The sequence below is a fragment of the Bison bison genome, unplaced genomic scaffold (assembly GCF_000754665.1).
Source record: "Bison bison bison isolate TAMUID 2011002044 unplaced genomic scaffold, Bison_UMD1.0 scf7180017864264, whole genome shotgun sequence".
In the NCBI taxonomy this organism is placed as follows: domain Eukaryota; kingdom Metazoa; phylum Chordata; class Mammalia; order Artiodactyla; family Bovidae; genus Bison; species Bison bison.
This window is the reverse complement of record NW_011494836.1, coordinates 1,840,711-1,856,105: the sequence shown is the minus strand read 5'-3', so window position 1 is coordinate 1,856,105 and position 15,395 is coordinate 1,840,711. Positions and strand designations below refer to the sequence as shown.

Below are 15,395 nucleotides of genomic sequence, written 5' to 3'. Positions count from 1 at the left end.
CAGAGGCAGCCACTGTCAGCAGTGCCCCGCGTTCTTCCGGAGAGCTGACAAAGTGCTCCTGGAGGAGAGCTCGCTTCCGAGCTGTGTGGAAGGGGCTGGGGTGGGAGTGAGGTGAGGAGGGAGAGACGGGAGGGTGGGGGTGCCGTGGTGACGTCAGTGGTTCAGGCCGTGGCCGAGGGGCTGCGTTCAGGCCGTGGTTGGGAGTGAGGGGTGAGACATTGGGAATTCCGGAAGGAGATACAGCACCCAGCCACTGCTTAGGTGTCAGGGGAGGCGGAAGTAAATGGGAGAATTGGATTACAGGGAAAAGAAAGTAGGCTCCATAGCGATTCTGAAGTGGATGGAGGGTGGGATTTTATTTCCATTAACGCAGTGACTTTACAAAGAAGTTGAATGCTCTGTTTGTCCCCGGTGTCCATAAAACCTTAATAATTGGCTGTTTCTGGACCTGCTTCTGTTCCCCTTACACATCCCCTCAGGCTGCCGGAGCGTTTCTGAGACGAACGTTCTAAAATAATTTAACAGTAGCATTGACTATGCGTTCTTCCCTCTTCCTATAGAGGAGAGGCTGCAAACAGGAAACTCAGCAACCGAAAGTCTAGCCCACCTGCATAGTTGGTCAGGCACAAACTGTGTTTTGTTTTCTACTTGAGGTAACATTTTAAAATATTGAGACCCCCCCCCCAAAAAAAAAACCTTGTGTGGTTTGCAGCCTTCCTCACTGTAGTGAGTGGTCACGTCTGAATGGCTGCCGCCCCTGTAGATGGGCCGTACCTTCTCCACTTGGCACAGCCCCTGTGACTCACTCAGTTACCAGCCAAAACCCTGCAGTCCTACATTAGTCATCCAGGCTCTCAGAGAGCCTCCTGCAGAGGATTCTGAACCATCAGAGCAGCTGTCTCTGTCTTGAGGTTTTTCTTAGTACACGCCCCAGTGGCACTTTTTTTCTAAGCCTGAACAAATGGGATATTATGGAAATTTAAATTCTAAAAACTGGAGTCTAACCTAAGCAAACCAGACTTTTTTGTTTGAAAAGAAAAATGCAGTACTGATTTAAAGTTATGCAAAAGAATACCTTTTGGCTTGGCCAGACTTGTGTAAATATTCCCCGTGATGTGGTCTGCAGAGCCGCCATTCACAAAGGCAGCCAAGTGACAACTGGAAATCTCTTTGTGAGGTTCATAAGCTCAGAGACTGGATAACTTAATTTTCCTCTGGCCAATAGCGATACGTTAACATGCAGGAAAGGAAAGCCGAATAAAACAGCTTCAATTGTATTGTTGAAGGAGCACTCTAAGAAATCCTTCTGGATGAAATCCCTGCCTCTTAAATCAGTAAGGAAAAAGTACAAATCCCTGTGTGACATAACAGTTGGAAAAAAGATCATCAGTTACGATTGTTTCTTGGAACGATGTGCCCTAAATTTACCCGTTTGGGGGAGGGCATGCTTTTCTAAGACCATCCTAGGGAGTTCCCTTCATGCATGTAGGTTGACCTTGGACTAACCCCAAGATTTCCAGTCACCAGCACGTAGGAAGTGGAGGGCGTAGTATTACACATGCTTGGATTCTAGCCCATTAGAAAGAGGCACATGTGTTTTCCCGTGTTGGCTGTCTTTGTCTCCAGTTTTGAGTCACTCACTGACTATTTGATCTGAATTCCCCACGCTGCTTCCATAAACATTCACATGCACTCCTCAGGAAGTGTGTGACATAACGGTGATTGATGTTTGGATTCCAATAGCAAGAGCACAGGATCGCAGAAAAGGGCTGGTCATCTAAGTAACCTGTGTCAGTTTATAAGGGTCCATGTCTCAGCATGTAAAAGAACGGATGTCGGGAGGCAGTGTGCTGGTAACAGGGTGAATTGGGATGATGACGCAAGGAGCATGGAGGCTAATCCCAGCACCACCTCTGTGCTGCTGTGTGACCTTTGAGCAGACTTTCTCTACATTCCCTTTTCCTTTGGCATCAACTAAAGCGGTTGAACTGGTGATTTTCAAGGCAGTATTCTATCTCTGACACTTGAGCAGTCATTGACTCTCATCAACTTTGCTTGAGAAATTGAGGCTTCTGGGGAGCATGCTCCTTCCCAGCTGGCTGATCGGTGATACCAGTTGGACTCCTCTCCCTGATAAAATGACAGAAAGGCTCGTGTAACTGAGGGCACTAGTAAGTGTCCACTGACCATCTCCCCCTCCTCCGTGTGCCATTTGTCTGGAGACACTATGGGATGCAGGACTGATTTCACGGGGAGACAGTCTTTTCTGTTGGGGATTCAGAGTGCCAGGGAAGTTCTGTTCCTTCCAGAGGTTTCTCTTTCTATTTCTCTCCTTTCTTTTTTTTTGAGCGTATATTTATTTTTGGCTGCATTGGGTCTTGCAGCATCTGGGGACTTCGTGCAGAGCATGGGCCTCTCCCCACTTGTGGTTTGCAGGCTCCAGAGTGCTCGGGCTTCAGTAGTTGCTTAGTTGCACTGTGGCCTGTGGGATCTTACTTCCTGGACTAGGGATTGAACTAGAATCCCCTGCTTTGGAATGTAGTCCGGTTTCTCTTATTTTTTGAGAGTGACTCCTGAAATTCTACAATATTTACTTTTTTCATTTTCCATTTTTGTTTTCCTCCTTAAAAACTATTCTGGAGTGCAAGGAAGCTAGCAACATCACAGAGGCTTGGTTTAACAAATGGCAAAACCAAAGAATTACAGGTAGACAGTAACTGCAGAATAAGACACAGTAGGGAAGAGGGCCTGAAGGCCATCTACATCCATCTGAGAGACGTGTCCAGACTGGTTCTGGGTGAGCAGGTCTGAAAACCAGAGGAAGCCTGCTGACCTGCATAGCTCTGCTTCCTGCCCTTGAAACCCACAGAGGCAGGCGTGTTGTACCTGCCCCAAACACACAGAACGTGCAGAGGCATCAGATCTACCTGAGCCCATCGACAGGTGACCCAGGAGGAAGGGAGAAGATACAAGGAACAGCAAAAGAAGGGTACAGAGCTCTGTGCCCTGTGATTCAAGAGAGGAGGAGATACAAGGAGAGGCAGTGACTAATGGAGCGACAGAAGGGCCAAGGCTGGAAAGAACAGGCCTGGAATGTAAGTAGAGGGTGAGAGCTGGCCAGATGTGAGAGGAAATTTTGTCATTACCGAAAGCTCTGAAGGAGAAGAATGAGCGTTTGACTTGGACTCTGGGGAGGCAGAGGCAGGAGGGATTGCTTCTCTTCTGACTTGTCCTTGGCCAAGCGGGCAAGTCTTCCTGTCCTTATCTCTCCCCTGACCTCTGGATCTTTCTGTGCTCTGTTTGGTTCTGAGCGGATTTTTATGTTGTTGGGATGGGCATTGGAAGGAGAATGACTGTTGTAGAGCACACGGCCAGGACTCGGCCCTGCCCTCCCTCAGCTTATCACTTCCTTCCTGAACCAGCGGAGAGTGTGGTGTTCAGTCAGGCTTTTACACGAGAGCGAGCAAGAACCAGACCACAGTGTTGTCTTGTTCCTGGTGCGGAGAATTTTTTGTAAAAAATCAGAACTATGCTATTACCATGAGATGGGATGGTGACAATACCTTTACTGTAGTAAGTGTATCGGACCAAGAAGACGTGACTTGTGTCCCTTTCAGCGTTTAGTAGACCACCAGTGTTTCCCTACTAAGGAAACTGCAGAAGCAGCCAGATCATTTCTTATACTGTCCTCATATCAACTTCACTTAGAAGTAAAATGTATGTTATCTTTACTGAAGCAATGAGGCCGTGTAACACATGATATAAGCTAGTACTGCACTTACTCTGATTCACATTCTGCAGGAGGTCCTCACTCTAATCTCAAACTGCTTGTTGAAAGCAAGAAGACAACAAGCTGAGGGTTAGCTCCCTCTATTGCGTTCCTGGCTCCACTGTAACTAAAGTGAAGCTGCTCGCTGAGATGGGAAGTAGCTGAAAAAGAGAAGCTATTGTCTCTCATTAAAGACTTTTCAAAAACATCCTCTAACACAGAGCCCCAGCATCGTAGAATGTTAAGTCTGGAAATGTCAGGTATCAGTGATGCCTCATCATATTTTCCAGGTGAGAAGACAGGCTCAGAGGACCTGTTCTTGCGCAAGGCCTCATAGTACCTCATGGAGAAGAGCGTAGTGATGAAGGGTATAGAGGAGCCCTCTTTTTTAAAAAAATTATTTTTTGTTTTCTTGCTGTGCTGGGTCTTTGTTGCTTTGCGAGGGCTCTCTCTAGTTGCAGCGAGCAGAGGCTCCCTTTTGTTGTGGAGCTCAGGCTTCTCACTGCAGTGGCTCCTCTTGCTGTGCAGCACAGGCTCCAGGCCTGTGGGCTCCAGTAGTGGGGGCGCCTGGGCTTAGTCGCCCCCCGGCACATGGAATCTTCCTGGACCGGGGATCAAACCTATGTCCCCTGCATTGGCAGGCGGATTTTTAACCACTGGACCAGCAGGGAAGTTCCCAGATGAGGCTTCCGACAGCCTGGAGCACATGGGTCTGCCGCTCATTAGCTTGTGTCCTTGGACGAGCTCCTGCACCTCTCAGTGCCTCAGCTGCTACATTTAAAAAACGAGACTAATAGGACTCCCTTCACAGCCCTGTTGCCGGAGTTCATTAGCACAGGTCAGATGCGGAGCACAGTGCAGGAACCCTGTTTCCTGCTTGGCACCGTGGAGTTGGCATCACTGTTAAATCTCCAGTTTCTTGAATCACAGTGCACAGAGCCTTCTGTTATATCTCACTGCCTTTCAGATTTTGCTGATTTTACTTCTCACTCACAAATGTTCAATGTAGATTATTCATATTCCCGTGTCTGTTTTTGTTTTATTGCTTACCATCAGCTTTCCTCCTTTTTCTGTTAATATCCATGATCTTCTAATCACCTCATCCAGTGTGTTTTCTCTTCATTCGTTGACTTGATTCCTTGGGCGTTTAGTTCTATCATGAAGCACCTTTCTTCATGTGCTCTCTTCGTCCTTTGCCTCCTTCTGACACTTGGCTTTCTGTGTTCCTTTCCTGACCTCTGCTGCTTCCGCCACGCCGCAGTGGCCTGCACCCCTGGCTGGGCTCTGGGGCTCCTCGTGTGACTCAGTTACCTTCGGGGTGTGGCCCTACCATGTGGTGTGCTTCCTGGTGTCCTTGCGGAGATTTAGTTCAGCATTTGACATCACTCCCTCTGGTCGGGGAGACACCATCCTCTTGTATCTGTGAATATCTCGAGCCTAATTCGACTCCTCCATTCCCTTTCCTACCCGAGTCCAGTTGATGGCTAAATCCCATTGACCTTTGAGAAAGCAAGGTCCTCCCTTCCTTTGCTTACCAGTCCCCATCCTCTCACATCCCCTGGACTGCCCCTCTTCTCCTCGGATTCCCTGACTCCAGTCTTTCTTCAGTCTACCTTGTACTGTGTCTCCAGAGTTATTGTCTTAAAAGGCTGCCTTGTATACATCATTTGTATTTTTACTAAAATTTCTATCTGTACCAACAGACATCTTTACTGGCTGTCTGGTAAATAAAGTCCAAATTTCATAGCTTGGCACTGAAGGCTCTCTGTAGTCTTTATTCTTCCTTCTCATCCTTGTTCACATTGTTCTCTGCTGTCTCTGTTGTGCCTGAGTCATTCCAACATGTATCTGTGAAATAGGACTGTACCCCCATTTCCCTTCCTTGCTTAGAATGGTCTTGTCTGGCCCTCACCTGTTCTTTACTCTTTCTCCACCACAGCCTTTCTCTGCTGCTCCTGCTTTTTGCAAAGTTTCCCTCTCTGAATTCCTCTTGGATTTTTCCAGTGACCATATGCTTTCATGTGTCAGCCCAGCTGTAAACTGCCCCAGGGCAAGGGTCCATCTCTGATGTCCAGTACTTTCCTCTTCATCAGACCATTTAAGAACAATGATAGAGAGAATGGGCTCCATAATGGACTGAAGTGAAGTGAAGTGAAGTCGCTCAGTCATGTCCGACTCTTTGCGACCCCATGGACTGTAGCCTACCAGGCTCCTCCATCCATGGGATTCTCCAGGCAAGAGTACTGGAGTGGGTTGCCATTTCTTCTCCAGGGGAACTTGCTGACCCAGGGATCGAACCCAGGTTTCCTGCATGGTAGGCAGACGCTTTACCATCTGAGCCACAAGAGAAGCCCATAATGGACTGAAGAGTGACCCAAATGGAGAAAGCTGGTTAGGAGTCTCCCTTCTGCCTCTCCAAGTCCCAGAGAACCTGACCTTGTCTCCTGAGCAATCTGGGCCTCCGTTTGTGCTTACTGAACTCTGAAGGGAGCTGAAGCCATTTCTCAGGTTCTGAACTGGGTGTCATGTGAATGACTCCAGGATTGGATGTGTTATCTCCACTGCAATCCCCCCTTCCCTGTTGCTGAATAGTGGAAGAGTAGAGTGGTTTACAGAAGCAACATGTAACTTGAAGAAGACAGTGTAGTGAGTTTACAAATAAAGAGGATGGATTTTTTTTCCTTAAACACAGCCATAGAAAGTGATGAGACAACTTTCAAAAAAAAAAAAAAGGAAGAGTTCACAACTGAAGACAAAAGACAGTATCTCCTCTTAGGGTTCATTTACTTGGCTCTCAGCCTCTGTTGGTGTCCTGAATAGAATTAATTGCTTTTTCTTTCCCTTCCTCCAAATTCTTGGTTGAATTGGCAAATAGCAGGCACTTGGCAAAATTGTCACTTAGCCTTATTGTTCTCTTAAAAGTGACTTGCCCCTCTTCCTCCCCACGCCACTCCTCAATCTGAAAGACATAATCTGAGGTCCTTTCAGTCTCATGGTATATCACAGCCCTTCTTTCTGCAAGGATAAGCTTTCTTCTTTCTATTCCTCTTCATCTGAATCAAGATGAGGCTACTTTTCACAAGAAATTGCTTTTGGAAGAATGAATCGACTCCCCATTTATCAATTTTAAGAGAATATAATTTCAATGGGTAGGGATCTCACTGTACTAAATCTCTGATTCAGGGCAAGCAAGCAGAAACATAACTGTCTCTGAAACTCTAAAACTTCTGGAATCTGAGTTACTACACAGAGTCTTAAAATTCTGGCTACACACTTTTTCCTCTGCCATTGTTTATCAGTATCAGATTCTCTTCTAGAAAACCATCTTCTATAACTGAATCCAAATGTCTCTCTTTTCTACTGAAACTTCTTTTTTTTTTTTTTTTTATCTTCCCCTTGGGAAATATTTTTGGTTCAGACCTTATCTCAAAGCCTTTCTAACAAGATCTTTTTTTCCCCTAAAGCCTCTGAAGTAACACTGCTCTCCTTGGCCCCAGACATCCAGACGTTTTCTGATCCCATTAGATGTTGATTACATTGTTGGCCCTTATTCCTGGTGACTTTTTTTTTCCCCCTTTCAAAGTGGCAGTTGCTGTGATTGAATGGGTTTTAAATTGTCTCAGTAGGAGTTCTTTATGGCTTGGATCTCTTCGGGTTTTCCATCTTTTAGGGGGAGGGGATTAAAATAAAACTGAGGTTTGTCAGACGTGGGTTACTGAAACCGAGAGACTGCACATCCCCTGGGAAGGTTGCAGGGCAATAACACAGCTTCAGCACTAATCACTAGGAGTCTTGTTTCTCACGCTGAATTCCAAACCAACTGTTACCCTGGCGGTATACTTACCCTGGCGGTATACCTCTTAGAGGTTTTATGTCCTTGATTGCTCCAAAGATACTGTGGCAAAGACTGTATTCCACTCTGCTAACCTTTCTGTGACAAGCTGTATTGCTGATGGCTTCAGCACATTTAATTTAATCAACTTAAATTGTTCAATTGAGTGAAAATGAAAAAAAGGAACCAGATGATTTGGACAACACAAAACAGAGAACATATTTCTTTGCCTTGCTCCACAAGGGTCTTTGGGTTGAACCTCCATGGAAAAAAATATTTTTATATGCTTTCTAGAACAAGAGCTATTCAGATGATTTAATCTAGCAAGTTTGTGTCATTTTTTTTAAACCCATGTTTACCAATTGGAGAAGGCAATGGCACCCCACTCCAGTACTTTTGCCTGAAAAATCCCATGGACGGAGGAGCCTGGTGGGCTGCAGTCCATTGGGTCGCTGAGTCGGACACGACTGAGCCACTTCACTTTCACTTTCACTTTACCAATTATTAGTAATTGTTGTATGCTTGTAGGCAGCATTGCTGGTTGAACAGCTCCATTGCTGGAAAACTCAGATTTTTATCTGACATGTTATTGTCACAGTAGACTTGTATCTATCTATATTAATATCTATCTATATTTAGGGAATGTTATACTGATAAATATATAGGTGTGGTGTTTGGGGATAGCAGAAACATGATATTCCTAATTACTTTAGGGAGCCGTCTCTTCCCATTGTTTAACTGTCTTTACTACTAACCTCCATGAGTAGAACTCAGTAAATTCACTTAGGAAAATCATTTCTCCAATGGGAGAGTGTATCTGAATTTGCAGTAATTTTGTTTCCTTCCTTTTGGAGTCTGACATTTTATCTTTTCAACTAAGTAAATTCTCAGTCATGAGAGATATTCTTAGTAGCCAAATGTATTTAGAAAATGTTATTTAAGGCTTTTTTCTTTTTTTAAGCCAAGACATCTGAAGTTTTGAAATGTATAGGCTCAACTTCAGAGCAGATGTTTAGTTCATTCTCTCTCCAGTTCCAGAGATTATGTCAAGTATTATATAATTTGGAGTGTTTCTTCCATTTACTCTATTAGAAGATCAAAATACATTTAGTTTCTTCCTGTAGGTTTTCTTCTTTCTCTAGTTGTGTTAGGTATAAGGTTAGGTTGTTTATTTGATGCTTTTCTCATTTTTTGAGGTAGGCTTGTTTTGCTATAAACTTCCGGCTTAGCACTGCTTTTACTGCATCCCATAGTTGTCATGTTTTCATTGTCATTTGTTTCTAGGTATTTTTTTACTTCTTCAGTGACCTCTTGGTTGCTTAGAAGCTTACTGTCTAGCCTCTGTGTGTTTGTGTTTTCTACAGTTTGTTTCCTGTAATTGATACCTAATCTTACAGCGTTGTGGTCAGAAAAAAAGCTTGATACAATTTGAGTTTTCTTAAATTTACCAAGGCTTGATTTCTGTCCAGATGATCTGTCTGTGGGTATTAGTGGGCTGTTAAAGTCTCCCACTATTATTGTGTTACCGTTGATGTCCCCTTTTATAGTTGTTAGCATTTGCCTTATGTCTTGAGGTGCTCCTGTGTTGGGTGCATATATATATATTTATAATTGTTATATCTTTCTGGATTTATCATTATGTACCTGGTGGCTCAGACGGTAAAGCATCTGCCCACAATGTGGGAGACCCTGGTTCGATTCCTGGGTCGGGAAGATCCCCTGGAGAAGGAAATGGCAATCTACTCCAGCACTCTTGCCTGGAAAATCTCATGGACAGAGGAGCCTGATAGGTTACAGTCCACGGGGTCGCAAAGAGTCAGACACGACTGAGCGACTTCACTTTCACTGATCATTATGTAGTGTCCTTCTTTGTCTCTTGAAACAGTCTTTATTTTAATGTCTATTTTATATGAATGTTGCTATTCCAACTTTCTTTCAATTTCCATTTGCATGGAATATCTTTTTCCAGCCCCCTTACCTTCAATCTGTATGTGTCCCTTGGTCTGAAGTGGGTTTCTCGTAGACAGCGGTCTGGGAGCACATGGAGTTAAAAGGTCCCTGTGACAATGATCTCTTCCCTCTCTGGCAGCCCCAGGCTTTTTTCCTCCTGTAGGTTTTAATTTAAGCCTACTTGCAGATTACTTAGCTGTGGGTATTTTATAAATATCTATAGCTCATGGAAACATGGACGATCATTCCACATGTTAAAAGTATGTCAGTAACTGAGGCCATCATTCATATTACATACACATTTTGCAAGTGATGGGGACATTTTCCCATTTGGAAATTTGTTTATTAGGTAATCAGATCTGTCCGAATCAACTATTTAGATTTAGATAATTTCAGCATTTCCATATATCCTATCCAAAGAAACATCCTGATCAGATTTTTGTATGTTTACTCGGCTTGTCATGCCTACTGTTGCTGGTATTTAGTATGTTAATCCAGTGCATAGCTTCATGCAGAGAACTCAAGTGTGGGTCAAGCTGGGTGTCGAATGAGTTGGAGAAGCAGAGGAAGGTGGTGGTAGAGCCTGAAGCAAGGAAAGGAGATGCAGAGATGCAGCAAGTGCGGTCACTTGGCTGCTGTATGAGTGGAAGGCAGGGCAGCACTGAGACTGGGCTCCCAGGAGCCCCACTGCCGGGCCCTGGGTGACAGACGAGAGGTTGGTAACTTAGTTCTGTTCAGGAATCAGAGGAAGACATCAGTAGTCTTTAAAAATAAAGAAGAGTAAAAACAGTAGTGTGGCCAGCACTTTGGAATGATTTTCCAGAAACCAAGGTTTGGTTCTCTTGGTTATTCTGTGTCTTTTGAAGGTTTGTGGGCCAGGTGAGTTAATAATTATTCATTACTGGAAATGGGCTGTTGTAAATTCAGTAAAATTCTAAATCATGATCAGTTCTAGATCATGCCAGTACTTGATCCCATCCCATTAAAAAAAAGAAAAAGAAAAACATGATTAGAGACAGCCAATTTTAGACCTGGGCTTCTGGAATGTATTGGCTGCATGATAAGGGTTACAGAGGGCATGTTGGTTCTTTTCAGAATATAGTAGGCCACTTGACGGGGCTTCACTGATAGCTCAGTTGGTAAAGAATCCACCTGCAATGCAGGAGACCCCAGTTCGATCCCTGGGTTGGGAAGATCCCCTGGAGAAGGGAGAGGCTACCCACTCCAGTATTCTGGCCTGGAGAATTCCATGGACTAACAAAACTTCAGAAAAGGAAAGGAGCAGTTGAGTCCCAGGGATCAGAAGGCGTTAAGTGTTTAAACACCTTTTCTCCCCCTCCATCCAGGTCCTACTGTGTCGCCAGGGCCTGAGGTCTGCAGCCTCACTGCTCGCTGTGCCCGGGGTTCTCGTTGTAAAGGGAGAAGGTCTAGGTGAGAGGTCACAGCCCTAGAGCTGTGAAGGGTCAAGGTTGAGATCTGAGGGCCCAGTCTCTCTCTAAAGAAAGTTTCCAGCAGTCTTCTCCTTTCCAGTCTCATGTCCTGTGCTCTGCAGTACACAGTGCCTGCCAACCTGAGCCTCTGGATTTCGGTGAGGGCCGTTTATTCTCAGAATCGCCTCTGTAGGTTCTTCAGAGGCTGCAGCAGAGCGTGGAAGTTAGATCTCCCTGCTTTGTCTCCCTAAATTTGTTGAAAGGACTCCTCTGCTGTGTTACCTCCTGTTCTCTTGCCCTCACCTTTCTCTTTACTCTTTTGTGGGGAGTAGGAGGCGGGGTGGACTTTGCCATCATCTGGCGATTTGGGATGGCTTTGGAAAGAAGAGGTGAGTAGGGTGAGAAGTATATGGTCATTCTGCTGTGTTTAACCAGAGGCCTGTGTTATCACACTCCAAGGAAAAGTAGAGAAGTTAGTCAAGTTTCTATACAATTATATGCAATATGTCGTGTAACTCAGACCATATTATCATTATGAAATTCAAGGTGTTTCTACTGGATTTCTAAATGACCTACTGATGTTACTCAGTCTCTGATTCAACCAGTTTACAGGGCAAGCAAAGCCTCTGGCAGGGCGCTGGTGCTTGTGTTCTAGAGGCAACGAGACGTCCCTGCAAGCAGTGTTGTGGGACAGGGACGGGGTTCTCCACCCACCTTGGTGTGGTTCTCTGAGTTGAATTCTTCCCTGCTCTGGGACCCAGTTCCTCGTATGTGGATGAGGATCTGTTCCCTAAAGGGCCTTTTAGGTCCACATTCTGTGACTCCAGATGCAAGTGCAGCTGGCTGAGGGGAGGATGGCTTAGGAAAAGCCACATACCTCTCACTCAAGGGTCTTTATCAGGAGCTGGAGACCACGAGGCAGAAGGGAAGTAGAGACGCTGTGAAGTGTCGTGCTTGTCTGCAGTGGTGCGTGAGGGCCTGCTCTGGTTCTCAGCTCTCCTGTGGCTGAGGCTGGGGCTCCCGGAGCGCAGATGCTCGTTGACCGTAGCGCACACAGCCGTGTGCTCCTCTGCGGCAGCTGGTGCTCTGTGTGAGTGAAGTCCCCCAGCTCGCTCTGAGTCGAGTGTAAGCTAGAGGGCTGGAAACTGTTTCAGTTAGCATTCAGTTTTCTGAGTAAGGGAAATGTGATATCCAGGCAGTTTCCACTGTAACTGTCCTTACGGTAAAAAGTCCCGCTGAACTATAAAATCAGCTGTAGGAGGAAGGCGGCTCTGTGAAGCTATATGGAGTATGGGGCTCGTGTGACATCCTTCCATCCTGTTTTGTTCAACGATCTGGACATATTTTCTCTTTTAGCCTTATAAACAGATGGCACATCTGTCACAGGCAGGTCAGTTCAATATGGTTTAAGTTCTAGATTTATTTCGATTGAAAGTTCGAACCTATTCCAAATTAGACTAAAACAACAACAATGAAATGAGCTCATATAACTTGTACATCTAGGAGTGCCCTTGGCTAACCCCTGAGGCCCCGGTGTTCTATGTGGGCCTAACTCTCTACCCTTCTGTTCGTTCATTGTGCTCGTGCACATGGGGCTCAGGGGAGGTCCACTTGGGTCAGGTTCCAACCCCAGACCAGCTCCTGCCTGGGGAGGGGGAATCCTGCTGTGCTTCCTTAGGCAGCCGCCCTTTGGCAACCACACTGAAGGGCCGGGCAGTGACAACAACTCCCCACCATTCTCTGCTTCATACGTGGAAAGTATAGTCACTTTGTGAAGATTAAATTTGCACAACAGGAAGCCAGAAAGTGGGATTTGGCGTTTTTAAAGCAGGCAGAGAGGAGCCATTGGAGGATACAAACAATATAATGAATGACCTGAAGGGGTTTGTGTCTTAAGGCTCAACCTGGGCTCCATGTGAAGAATCCATCACCTAAACTGGGTTGGAAATAGGAGACCAGGTAATGATCAGAAACTGGTAGTACCTGGCCTGGAGCCAGGAATCTGTCTTCGGTCTTTGGATTTCACCCAGAGAGGAGTTGGCAGCTCACTGTGGGAAAGCTGACAGATGAGAAGTGTGTGTGTGTGTGTGTGTGTGTGTGTGTGTGCGCGCGCGCACGCGTGTGCATGTGTGTGTGTGTGTGACAAATGAGTATATATGCTGTGGTTGACTAAGATGAGCCTCCCAAATTGAGGCTCCATCCACATGGGCCGTGTCCCCGCAGAGGATCTGCCACGAATATGCTGCATTTGGGTGTGCCTGACCTTCATCCCCACCCCATCTGGACTTGACTGCCAAGGTCCTGTCTAGTTGTGGCTGAGGCCCCGTTCTGCTGCCTGGGGTCCTGGTCCCAGGACTGGTCCCAGGAATCTATGAGCGGTTTCAGCAGGTACATCAATCAAACCCCTGTACATGTATGAGGGGAAGGCCCATTCCATTTATCAGATTAAGAGGGGGCTGAACTGAAGGAGATTAAGAACCACTGCTTCATGAAAGTAGTCCTGCTTTGTCTCAGAGTCCCCCTTCTGGGGTCCCAAGCCCCTATTACTCAGTTTAATTCTGAAAGAGACTCACAGTAACATGAGGTGTTCCAGTGACAGATTTATTCCTGGGGTTGTCCCAGTTGAAATACAGGACATACTTTTATAAAGAAATCTTGTTATTGATACGGTAGCAAGCAAGAGCAATGCTGATGTTACCATATAAACTAATAGTCTCCAAGCGTCTCTGTTTGGCAAGTAAATAGAGATTTTACAGCTTGTGTCACCAATTTCTGCATATTCAGCAATTGTTTCCCTCCTGTGTTAATTTTTTTTTCTCCTGTGTTAATTTTATGCACCTTATAAAGTACAAACTAGGTATTATGGGACGAGGTGAGAAATAAATAGATTGATGAATATTCTTTCCACACTTCAGTGAATGGTCACAATTCCCTTTGAGACCTTTGCTTTATTTATTCATCTCTTAAATTTTTATTTTTAATTGGAGGATAATTGCTTTACAGCATTGTGCTGATTTCTGCCATACGTCAACATGAATCAGCCGTAAGTATTATATGTCCCTTCCCTCTTGAACTTCCCTCCCGCCCCCCACCTCATCCTATCCCTGTAGGTTGTCACAGAACACTGGGTTAAGCTCCCTGCATCATACAGCAAATTCCCACTGGCTTTCTGTTTTACATACAGTAATGTGTATGTTTCATGTGTATGTTTCAGTGGCCACAGGACTGGAAAAGGTCAGTTTTCATTCCAATCCCAAAGAAAGGCAATGCCAAAGAATGTTCAAACTACCGCACAATTGCACTCATCTCACACGCTAGTAAAGTAATGCTCAAAATTCTCCAAGCCAGGCTTCAGCAATACATGAACTGTGAACTTCCAGATGTTCAAGCTGGTTTTAGAAAAGGCAGAGAAACCAGAGATCAAATTGCCAACATCTGCTGGATCATAGAAAAAGCAAGAGAGTTCCAGAAAAACATCTATTTCTGCTTTATTGATTATGCCAAAGCCTTTGACTGTGTGAATCACAATAAACTGTGGAAGATTCTGAAAGAGATGGGAATACCAGACCACCTGACCTGCCTCTCGAGAAATCTGTATGCAGGTCAGGAAGCAACAGTTAGAACTGGACATGGAACAACAGACTGGTTCCAAATAGGAAAAGGAGTACATCAAGGAGTACTGTATATTGTCACCCTGCTTATTTAACTTATATGCAGAGTACATCATGAGAAACGCTGGACTGGAAGAAGCACAAGCTGGAATCAAGATTGCCGGGAGAAATATCAATAACCTCAGATATGCAGATGACAACACCCTTATGGCAGAAAGTGAAGAGAAACTAAAAAGCCTCTTGATGAAAGTGAAAGAGGAGAGTGAAAAAGTTGACTTAAAGCTCAGTATTCAGAAAACTAGGATCATGGCATCTGGTCCCATCACTTCATGGGAAATAGATGGGGAAACAGTGGAAACAGTGTCAGACTTTATTTTTTGGGCTCCAAAATCACTGCAGATGGTGACTGCAGCCATGAAATTAAAAGACACTTACTCCTTGGAAGGAAATATGACCAACCTAGACAGCATATTGAAAAGCAGAGACATTACTTTGCCAACAAAGGTCTGTCTAGTCAAGGCTATGGCTTTTCCAGTAGTCATGTATGGATGTGAGAGTTGGACTGTGAAGACAGCTGAGTGCCGAAGAATTGATGCTTTTGAACTGTGGTGCTGTAGAAGACTCTTGAGAGTCCCTTGGACTGCAAGGAGGTCCAACCAGTCCATCCTAAAGGAGATCAGTTCTGGGTGTTCATTGGAAGGACTGATGCTAAAGCTGAAACTCCAGTACTTTGGCCACCTCATGTGAAGAGTTGACTCATTGGAAAAGACTGTGATGCTGGGAGGGATTGGGGGCAGGAGGAG

General features: G+C 45.1%; 1 protein-coding gene across 1 annotated transcript in view; it reads left to right on the top strand.

Annotated features, from left to right (window-relative positions):
• The window catches only part of MCC (mutated in colorectal cancers), a 318,792-nt gene that overhangs the window by 50,992 nt on the left and 252,405 nt on the right, over positions 1 to 15,395 (top strand). The gene's annotated exons all lie outside the window — the stretch shown is intronic.